Below are 12,092 nucleotides of genomic sequence, written 5' to 3'. Positions count from 1 at the left end.
AGACCAGTATGGCAACACACGGAACGTTATAACAGTAAGAATAAAACGCGAGAGACACAAGCGCAGGAACAAGGAAGGAACTTTGTACTCTGTTGCTTCCTGTAGTCTGTGCTGACATAATCTCCGCTGTCGTGTCTGTCTGATGTCATCGGTGTGTTTGTGTGGCAGTGGAGGGGGGCGTCTTTTGTAAGGTATCATTTTTTTTTGGTATGAGATGACTGTTACTATTTTAGGGTGCGTTATGACTTTTTGATCGCTTGGTATTACACTTTTTGTAATGTAAGGTGACAAAAAATGTCTTTTTTTTACACTTTTTTTTTTTTTTTTTTTTTTAAGGGGTTAGGGCATGTGGTATTTTCATAGAGCAGGTTGTTACGTACACGGCGATACCGAATATGTCAACTTTTATTTATTACATTTTTACACATTAACAGCATTTTTTTAACAAAATAAATCCTGTTTTAGTGTCTCCATATTCTGAGAGTGTAGGGGCTCATTTTTTGCGAGATGAGGTAACTGTTAGATTGGTACTAATTTGGAGGGGCATACGCCTTTTTGATCGCCTGGTGTTGCACTTTTAGTGATGTAAGGTGACAAAAAATGTTTTATTTTTTTATTTTATTTGTTCATCTGAGGGGTTAGTTCATATGATTCATATGATATATTTATAAAGTAGGTCGATACGGACGCGGCAATACTTAAAATGTTTACTTTTTCTTTTTGTTTCTTTTTTTTTTTTTTTTTTTTTTGTTTCTTTTTATATTTGTCCCACTGTGGGACGTCACCTTTTCAGGGTTTGATCCCTATTTCAATTCAGTACAATACATTCTGTATTGTACTGAATTGAACTGTCAGCGTCTTACACTGTAAGACGCTGACAGTTGCCCAGGAGACCCAGCCCGAAACGGCTGCTCGGAGGCGGACCCAAACAACGGCCGTGTGCATGAGGCCTTATTCTGAGTTTACATATATTATAAATCTTTGTGGTTTGATTAAAGGTTATGTTCTAATATATAATAACTCTCTTATACATGGAATTTACCTTCGGGTATTAAGTAGAATTGGTATTATTTTTGATTTGTTAAAAACAGCTTGTATAAAAGTTTAGTTACTCTTTAAAGTAAGTATCCTGGAACTTTGATCACTACATATAACGCCCTCCAGCTTTGATGTTTTTTAAAACAGACTTTTATGTTAACTCCTTGTAGGCGCATGCATTGTATTTGGTTTATCAAAATTGTTATTTTATTGCGTCAGTAGCTTGCATGTTCCTGCTACTTGTCAGAGTTAAAGGATATAAACCTATGGATGCAGAAAGCTGTTCTATGCTATATCATTTACCCAGCGCTCAGGCTGTTCTGTCTGCAGCCCAAACAAATAAAATACAAGTAAATCTAACAGTAGTTGAGCTTAGTTTAGCTTCAGAAGGGGTGAGAGCTGGGGTTCAAAGAGAGAGCAGTCATAGAGCTCCTCTGATGAACTGAGCATTCTGATTGGCATTCTGCAGTTTGGGATGGGATGGTGTACATGCAATTCAGTTAAAGAAAAGTGAAAAAACTATGGCTCTCAAACTATGGAAACACTAAAACATGATTTATTTATTTTTGTTTCAAAAATGAAATGATTTGTTTAAAACTTGCATAAATAAAAATAAAAAGTATACATATTGGGTATCGCCGTGTTCGTGACAACCTGGTCTATAAAAATACCACATGATCTAACCTGTCTGATGACTGTTAAAAAAAAAAATAATAATTTTTTTTCTTGTTACCTTGCCTCACAAAAAGTGTAATCTAGAGCAACCAAAAATCATATGTACCCTAAACTAGTACCAACAAAACTGCCACCCTATCCCGTAGGTTCTAAAAGGGGGTCACTTTTTTGGAGTTTCTACTCTAGGGGTGCATCAGGGGGGCTTCAAATGGGACATGGTGTCAAAAAAAACAGTCCCGCAAAATCTGCCTTCCAAAAACCGTATGGCATCCCTTTCCTTCTGCGCCCGGCCGTGTGCCCGTCACAGTCTGCTAAAACTAATAACACACAAAGAATTAAATGTTACCATGTTTTTATTGAACATATCATGTAAATATTCACAATGCAGGTGGAAAAAGTATGTGAACCCTTGGATTTAATAACTGGTTGAACCTCCTTTGGCAGCAATAACTTCAACCAAACGTTTCCTGTAGTTGCAGATCAGACATGCACAACGGTCAGGAGTAATTCTTGACCATTCCTCTTTACAGAACTGTTTCAGCAATATTCTTGGGATTTCTGGTGTGAGTCGCTTTCTTGAGGTCATGGCACAGCATCTCAATCGGTTTGAGGTCAGGACTCTGACTGGGCCACTCCAGAAGGCGTATTTTCTTCTGTTTAAGGCTACTTTCACACTAGGGAGGGAGGGGGAGGCCGCACTGGTCATATTTAATACTGGGAATCCGCACTGGCCACCGATGAATATAGAGGGAGGGGGGCCGCACTGGTTACAATTAATACTGGGGAGGGAGGGGGGCCGCACTGGCTACAATTAATACTGGGGAGGGAGGGGGGGGCCACACTGGCCACCAATAAGTTAAATACAGGGGGGGGGGGGGGAACGCTTCTGTGTTTAGAATATACTGTCGGATCTGAAATAAACAGTTATGCAAACTGATTCGTTCTGAACGGATGCAAGCGTTTGCATTATAGGAGCGGATCCATCTGTGCAGACACCAGACGGATCCGCTCCTAACGCAAGTGTGAAAGTAGCCTTAAGCCATTCTGTTGATTTACTTCCATGCTTTGGGTCGTTGTCCTGTTGCAACACCCATCTTCTGTTGAGCTTCAGCTGCTGGACAGATGGCCTTAAGTTCTCCAGCAAAATTTATTGATAAACTTGGGAATTCACTTTTCCTTCGATGATAGCAATCAGTCCAGGCCCTGACTCGGCAAAGCCGCCCCAAACCATGATGCCCCCACCACCATACTTCACAGTTGGGATGAGGTTTTGATGTTGTTGTGCTGAGCCTCTTTTTCTCCACACATAGTGTTGTGTGTTTCTTCCAAACAACTCAACTTTGGTTTCATCTGTCCACAGAATATTTTGCCAGTACTGCTGTGGAACAGCCAGGTGTTCTTGTGCAAACTGTAAACGTGCAGCAATGTTTTTTTTTTTTTTTTTGGGACAGCAGTGGCTTCCTCTGTGGTATCCTCCCATGAAATCCATTCTTGTTTAGTGTTTTACGTATCGTAGATTCGCTAACAGGGATGTTAGCATATGCCAGAGACTTTTTTTGTAAGAGCAAGCTCGTCCATGTGCATGTGCAGTCTGCTCCTGTCAGTGGTGGGCTCCCTGGTTCCCGCTCCAATTCTGACAGGAATCAGCTGCTTGTTCCCTCTCTACAAACAGCTGATTCCTGTCAGAAGCTGGTTGTAACAAAAACCTTTACCCTAAGTCCACACCTGAGCGTTTTACAGCGCGTTTGAACGCGCTGTAAAACGCCTGACGCATAAACAAGTTCTTGAGCTTTTTTTTTGGGTGTTTGTCGCGCGTTTTGGCCATAGACTCATTGGACAACACTGCAGTCAATCACACAAACGCGTGTTTACCATTGCTAAAAACGCGCTACAAAAACGCTCAGGTGTGAACCCAGGGTTAGAGTCCCTAGTGCAGTAGCTACTTACTCAATCCCCCTAGCACTGCCGCCACACCCCCTACATCCAACAGGGAAAGCAGGACATCTAGCCAGGATCACACACGTGTGTATGTATACTTACATATTTATTTACAGTGAGGCACATTTTTTGGCTCTATACACCACCACAATGGATTTCAAATGAAACAAACAAGATGTGCTTTAACTGCAGACTGTCAGATTTAATTTTAGGGTATTTACATCCAAATCAGGTGAACGGTGTAGGAATTATAACAGTTTGCACATGTGCCTCCCACTTGGTAAGGGACCAAAAGTAATGGGACCTAATAATAATCATAAATCAAACTTTCACTTTTTAATACTTGGTTGCAAATCTATTGCAGTCAATTACAGCCTGAAGTCTGGAACGCATAGACATCACCAGACGCTGGGTTTCATCCCTGGTGATGCTCTGCCAGGCCTCTACTGCAGTTCCTGCTTGTTCTTGGGGCATTTTCCCTTCAGCAAGTGAAATACATGCTCAATCGGACTCAGTTCAGGTGATTGACCTGGCCATTGCATAACATTCCACTTCTTTACCTTCAAAAACTCTTTGGTTGCTTTTGCAGTATGTTTTGGGTCATTGTCCATCTGCACTGTGAAGCGCTGTCCAATGAGTTCTGAAGTATTTGGCTGAATATGAGCAGATAATATTGCCCAAAACACTTCATAATTCATCCTGCTGCTTTTGTTAGCAGTCAGTTTTAGGCTGGACACACCCATCTACCTGGGACTTCTGAGCAGAATGTTTGTAGCTGGTTCCTACACTGCCCTGAATATTGTAGGCTTAAGTCCAAAGTGAGGCAGTTTCTTTAGTGATAGGGATCCATCTGCGGAAGCCACCTTGACGCCTGGTAGATGGGCCCGACACGTATGTGCGCTAAGAGCTTCCATTATTCATGTATACTCATTTATAGTCTGTATTGTACCACTTTTATCTAGAATGACCCCCATTTCTTAGCTCTATTGTTTGTGTATATATAATGGTGTGCAGCCATTTAGTTTTTTGTTAGCAGTCACATAATTAATAAATACAAGAGAACCAGCTCCATTGGCAGCCATACATACCCATGCCATGACACTACCACCACCATGCTTCATTGATGAGGTGGTATGCTTGGGATCATGAGCAGTTCCTTTCCTTTTCCATACTCTTTTCCCATCACTCTGGTATAAGTTGATCTTGGTCTCATCTGTTCATAGGATGTTGTTCCAGAACTGTGAAGGCTTTTCTAGGTTACTTTCACACTCGCGTTTGGTGCGGATCCGCCATGGATCTGCACAGATGGATCCGTCCAGATAATACAAACAGTCTGCATCTGTTCAGAACGGATCAGTTTGTATTATCTTTAACACCTCCAAGACTGATCAGTCTTGAACACCATTGAAAGTCAATGGAGGATGGATCAGTTTTCTATTGTGTCATAGAAAACTGATCCATCCCCATTGACTTACATTGTGTGTCAGAATGTTTGGCTGTTTTGTCAGACAGACATCAAAATGCTGCAAGCTGCATTTTGGTGTCCACATCCAAAGTGGAATGGAGACGGAATGGAGGCAAACTGATGAATTTTGAGCGGATCCTTTTCCATTCAGGATGCATTAGTGCAAAACGGATCCCTTTTGGGGAGCTCTGAGAGCTCTGAACGGATCCCACAAACTGAAAGCCAAAACGTTAGTGTGAAAGTAGCCTTAGATGTCGTTTGGCAAACTCTAATCTGGCCTTGCTGTTTTTGAGGCTCACCAATGGTTTACATCTTGTGGTGAACCCTCTGTATTCACTCTGGTGAAGTCTTCTCTTGATTGCTGACTTTGACACACATACACCTACCTCCTGGGGAGTGTTCTTGATCTGGCCAACTGTTGTGAAGGGTGTTTTCTTCACCTGATTTGGATGTAAATACCCTCAAATTAAATCTGACAGTCTGCAGTTAAAGCACATCTTGTTTGTTTCATTTAAAATCCATTGTGGTGGTGTATAGAGCCAAAAATGTTCGAATTGTGGCTATATCCCAATTTTTATGTACTGGACTGTATATGCAAAATATATACACACGTGTTTAATATATTTATGTGTATATACATTGCAGTCTCCAATGCATGGGCACTGACCGTATGTATATGAATTGAATGAGTCTGTGCAGGGACACCCCCCCCCCCTCCATTTTGTTTCCTCTCCTGTGTACCCTTACTGAAGGCTAATAGAAATTCATTCATAACTTCTAGCAGGAATAATAAAGGAATGGCACACCATAGAGCCATAATAAGGGCTTCAGAATTGTTACATGGGGAATACATGAAGCTTTTAAAACGGGAATGTCTGGAGCGGTGACAGGTCTTCTTTAACGATTTATTATCAAAGATATCCAGCATAAAACAGGGGTCACTGCTTATGTGCAGAGATTTCAATGTTACCCCCATCAGCCATCATGGTTAAATCCTCCCATCTAGATTCCAGACACTCATCCCCCTTTTCAAAGCTTCTCCTATCTGAAGATCTGTATGATACATGAAGAGCGCTTCATGCTTCCGAGTGTGGCTACACATTCTACTCCCATCCACATAAATCATACTCGAGAATTTACCTAATTATCGTAGGTAAATGGTTATTGCAAAAAATCAAAAAGGCCAGCATTGACTAATATGGTCGGACCATGCACCAGTGCTAAATTTCGGAAGACTAATAATTATTCATACTCACCCTGGAGATTAAATAATTACTTATTAACGCATCCTGACTATAAAAAACAAAAACGGTATAGCCTGCAGGAATATTTTTGCTTCAATTGCACTGCAGATGTCTCCCTGATCACTGTGTGGTGTGTGCATAAAGCGTTTATAAGGGGGCAGCTAATAAAAATCACTGCTCATAACAAAAAATATAGCCTTCTCCAGACAGAAAAACTAAGTAAGCTATAGCAGACCTTGAACATTCACATAAACTCAAACCTTCGCCCGTAACATATAAACAACTCCAAGATTTAAGATCTGAGCTATATCATTTATGCAAGCACAAACATGAACACTATCTGAGAAGAGCAAAAACACATACCCCGTGCAGCTACCACATGTATAGACGTCATGGCAGCTCTTTAACCACTTCAACCCCGCTAGCTAAAACCCCCTTCATGACCAGGCCACTTTTTACACTTCTGCACTACACTACTTTCACCGTTTATCGCTCGGTCATGCAACTTACCACCCAAATTAATTTTGCCTCCTTTTCTTCTCACTAATAGAGCTTTCATTTGATGGTATTTTATTGCTTCTGACATTTTTACTTTTTTTGTTATTAATCGAAATTTAACGATTTTTTTTGCAAAAAAAAATGAAATTTTCACTTTCAGCTGTAAAATTTTGCAAAAAAAAACGACATCCATATATAAATTTTTCGCTAAATTTATTGTTCTACATGTCTTTGATAAAAAAAAATGTTTGGGCAAAAAAAAAAAAATGGTATGGGTAAAAGTTATAGCGTTTACAAACTATGGTACAAAAATGTGAATTTCCGCTTTTTGAAGCAGCTCTGACTTTCTGAGCACCTGTCATGATTCCTGAGGTTCTACAATGCCCGAACAGTAGAAAACCCCCACAAATGACCCCATTTCGGAAAGTAGACACCCTAAGGTATTCGCTGATGGGCATAGTGAGTTCATAGAACTTTTTATTTTTTGTCACAAGTTAGCGGAAAATGATGATTTTTATTTGAATTTTTTTTTCCTTACAAAGTCTCATATTCCACTAACTTGCGACAAAAAAATTATAATTCTAGGAACTCGCCGTGCCCCTCATGGAATACCTTGGGGTGTCTTCTTACAAAATGGGGTCACTTGTGGGGTAGTTATACTGCCCTGGCAATTTAGGGGCCCAAATGTGTGAGAAGTACCTTGCAATCAAAATGTGTAAAAAATGACCTGCGAAATCCGAAAGGTGCACTTTGGAATGTGTGCCCCTTTGCCCACCTTGGCTGCAAAAAAGTGTCACACATCTGGTATCGCCGTACTCAGGAGAAGTTGGGGAATGTGTTTTGGGGTGTCATTTTACATATACCCATGCTGGGTGAGAGAAATATCTTGGCAAAAGACAACTTTTCCCATTTTTTTTAATACAAAGTTGGCATTTGACCAAGATATTTTTCTCACCCAGCATGGGTATATGTAAAATGACACCCCAAAACACATTCCCCAACTTCTCCTGAGTACGGCGATACCAGATGTGTGACACTTTTTTGCAGCCTAGATGCGCAAAGGTGCCCAAATTCCTTTTAGGAGGGCATTTTTAGACATTTGGATCCCAGACTTCTTCTCACACTTTCGGGCCCCTAAAAAGCCAGGGCAGTATAAATACCCCACATGTGACCCAACTTTGGAAAGAAGACACCCCAAGGTATTCAATGAGGGGCCTGGTAAGTTCATAGATTTTTTTTTTTTTTTGCATAAGTTAGCGGAAATTGATAAAAAAAAAATTCTCACAAAGTCTCACTTTCCGCTAACTTAGGACAAAAATTTCAATCTTTCATGGACTCAATATGCCCCTCACGGAATACCTTGGGGTGTCTTCTTTCCAAAATGGGGTCACATGTGGGGTATTTATACTGCCCTGGCTTTTTAGGGGCCCTAAAGCGTGAGAAGAAGTCTGGAATATAAATGTCTAAAAATGTTTACGCATTTGGATTCCGTGAGGGGTATGGTGAGTTCATGTGAGATTTTATTTTTTGACACAAGTTAGTGGAATATGAGACTTAGTAAGAAAAAACCAACAAAAAAATATATATATTTCCACTAACTTGGGGCAAAAAAAATTCTGAATGGAGCCTTACAGGGCGGGGTGATCAATGACAGGGCGGGGTGATCAATGACAGGGGGGTGATCAGGGAGTGTATATGGGTGATCACCCCCTGTCATTGATCACCCCCCTGTAAGGCTCCATTCAGACGTCCGTATGATTTTTACGGATCCATGGATACATGGATCGGATCCGCAAAACACATGCGGACGTCTGAATGGAGCCTTACAGGGGGGTGATCAATGACAGGGGGTGATCAGGGAGTGTATATGGGTGATCACCCCCCTGTCATTGATCACCCCCCTGTAAGGCTCCATTCAGACGTCCGTATGATTTTTGCGGATCCATGGATACATGGATCGGATCCACAAAACGCATGCGGACGTCTGAATGGAGCCTTACAGGGGGGTGATCAATGACAGGGGGTGATCACCCCCCTGTCATTGATCACCCCCCTGGTAAGGCTCCATTCAGACGTCCGCATGTGTTTTGCGGATCCGATCCATGTATCCGTAAAAATCATACGGACGTCTAAATGGAGCCTTACAGGGGGGTGATCAATGACAGGGGGTGATCAGGGAGTGTATATGGGTGACGGGGGATCACCCCCCCCCCGTCACTGATTAACCCCTTATGAACCCCTGATCACCCCATATAAACTCCCTGATCAATGACAGGCGGGTGATCACCCATATACACTCCCTGATCACCCCCTGTCATTGATCACCCCCCTGGTAAGGATCCATTCAGACGTCCGTATGATTTTTACGGATACATGGATCGGATCCGCAAAACACATGCAGACGTCTGAATGGAGCCTTACAGGGGGGTGATCAATGACAGGGGGTGATCAGGGAGTGTATATGGGTGATCACCCCTCTGTCATTGATCACCCCCCTGTAAGGCTCCATTCAGACGTCCGCATGTGTTTTGCGGATCCGATCCATGTATCCGTAAAAATCATACGGACGTCTAAATGGAGCCTTACAGGGGGGTGATCAATGACAGGGGGTGATCAGGGAGTGTATATGGGTGATCACCCGCCTGTCATTGATCACCCCCCTGTAAGGCTCCATTCAGACGTCCGTATGTGTTTTGCGGATCCGATCCGTGGATCCGTAAAAATCATACGGACGTCTGAACGGAGCCAGACAGGGGGGGGGGGGGGTGATCAATGACAGGGGGGTGATCAGGGAGTTTATATGGGGTGATCAGGGGTTCATAAGGGGTTAATCAGTGACGGGGGGGGGGGGGGGGTGGGTGTAGTGTAGTGTGGTGTCTGGTGCGACTTTACTGAGCTACCTGTGTCCTCTGGTGGTCGATCCTAACAAAAGGGACCACCAGAGGACCAGGTAGCAGGTATATTAGACGCTGTTATCAAAACACCGTCTAATATACCTGTTAGGGGTTAAAAAAAAAAATCGCATCTCCAGCCTGCCAGCGAGCGATCGCTGCTGGCAGGCTGGAGATCCACTCGCTTACCTTCTTTAACTGTGAGCGCGCGCGCCTGTGTGCGCGCGTTCACAGGAAATCTCGGCCCTCGCGAGATGACGTGTCTATGCGTCACTATGCGCAGGGCTGCCGCCTCCGGACCGCACATCTACGTTAGGCGGTCCGGAGGCGGTTAATCCAAGCGCTGCAAAGCGCTTGGATTAAAGCTTCTGCCCCGTCCTGCTGCGGACAGCATACAGTTCTGTAATGCCGGCAAGGGACCAATCAGAGTGGTCCCTTGCCGGCAATCAATCCGATTGGTTAGTCTGCACAGACTAACCAATCGGATCGCGACAGTGAAAAAATGCCGGTTTGAGGCTCTGATCTGCACTCTGTTGATCAGTAGTGTCCTCGTGCCCCTCCAAGCCCCACCTTGTGTCTGATTGCCGCTGAAGCTTATCTCCTGCCTCCTCCCCCCATTTTGTGATGCAGCACGTCCCTCAATGTTGGCTGTGACACCCCCCCGTTCCAGCGCTGCCCCCGATGCCGTGCGATTCCCCCTGCTGTGCGATAGCGGCTCCATTCCTGAGCTGCTGCCATCAGCAGAAAGTGTCAGCTCTATGCTGACACTCTGCTGTAACCCCATAGATGCAGCAGCATCCATGGGGTTAATAGAGGGAGGGGGCTCCCCCTCTCCACTATCGGGTCTGCCGCGCTGCGATGGCAGCACCCGATGATTGCCATGGCAACCGGACACTTTGCAAAAGCGTCCGCTTATGCCACCTACAGGGCATCTGATTGTATTATACTTTGTAATGCAAGATCCAAGAGGGACTTGATAAAAAATAAAGTGAAAATAATAAAAGTAAAAATAAATAAAAATGTAAAATTAAAAAAATAAATTGCCTTTTCCTGTAAAAAATTAAGAAAAAAATACACATATTAGGTATCACCGCGTCCGTAACGACCGTCTCTATAAATAGATCACATGATGAACCCCGTCCGATAAACACCATTAAAAAAAACTGTGTAAAAAAAAAAAAGCCATTTTTGTCACCTTACATCACAAAAAGTGCAACAGCAAGCGATCAAAAAGGCTTATGACCCCCAAAAACCAATCAGTCACCTCATCCCGCAAAAAATTATACCCTATTTAAGACAATCGCCCAAAAAATAAAAAAGCTATGGCTCTCAGACTATGTAGACACTAAAACGTTTTTTTTTTTTTGTTTCAGAAATGCTATTATTGTGTAAAACTTAGAAAGAAAAAGTATACATATTAGTTATTGCCACGTCTGTAACGATCTGCTCTATAAAACTGTCTCATGACCAAACCCCTCAGATAAACGCTGTAAAAATAAATAAATAAAAACCTTTTTCAAAACAGCCAATTTTTTGGCCACCTTGCCCCCTAAAGTGTAATAATGAATGATCAAAAAATCCTATGTGCCCAAAAATGGTATTAATAAAAACCTCAACTCTTTCTGCAAAAAACGAGCCCCTGCACAAGACGATCGGCAGAAAAATAAAAAAAACATATGGCGTTCAGAAAATGGACACACAAATACATAATTTTTTTTTTCAAAATTGCTTTATTATGTAAAACTGAAACAAAGAATGTAGACATATTTGATATCATTGTGTCCGTAACAACCTGCTCTATAAAAATAGCACACTATCTACCCTGTCAGATGAATCTTGTATAAAAAAATAAAAATAAAAAAACTGTGCCAAAACAGCCATTTTTCAGTTACCTTGCCTCACAAAAAACTTACTATAGAGTAATTAAAATCATATGTACCTCAAAATAGTACCAATAAAACTGGCACCTTATCCCCTAGTTTCCAAAATAGGGTCACTTTTTGGGATTTTCTACTGTATGGGTGCATCAGGGGGGCTTTAAATGGGACATGGCATCTAAAACCAGTTTAGCAAAATCTGCCTTCCAAAAACCATACTGCGTTATTTTCCTTCTGTGCCCTGCCGTCCGCCCTTACATCAGTTTACGACCACATGTGGGGTGTTTCTGTAAACCGCAGAATCAGGGTAATAAATATTGAGTTTTGTTTGGCTGTTAACCCTCAATGTGTTAAAGAAAAAACTGTAATAAAATGGAAAATCTGCCCAAAAAGTGAAATTCTTCTAACGTCCTAAAAAAATAAAATGACATTTCCAAAATGATGCCAACACAAAGTAGACATATGG

General features: G+C 42.2%; 1 protein-coding gene across 1 annotated transcript in view; it reads left to right on the top strand.

The window, feature by feature from the left end:
- SH3GL1 (SH3 domain containing GRB2 like 1, endophilin A2) overlaps nucleotides 1-12,092 on the top strand; it is a 200,717-nt gene that overhangs the window by 109,954 nt on the left and 78,671 nt on the right. The window lies entirely within an intron of this gene.

This window comes from Bufo gargarizans, chromosome 1 (genome assembly GCF_014858855.1).
Source record: "Bufo gargarizans isolate SCDJY-AF-19 chromosome 1, ASM1485885v1, whole genome shotgun sequence".
Taxonomy (NCBI): Eukaryota; Metazoa; Chordata; class Amphibia; order Anura; family Bufonidae; genus Bufo; species Bufo gargarizans.
The sequence above is the reverse complement of the archived record's forward strand: the minus strand, read 5'-3'. Positions and strand labels throughout refer to the sequence as shown.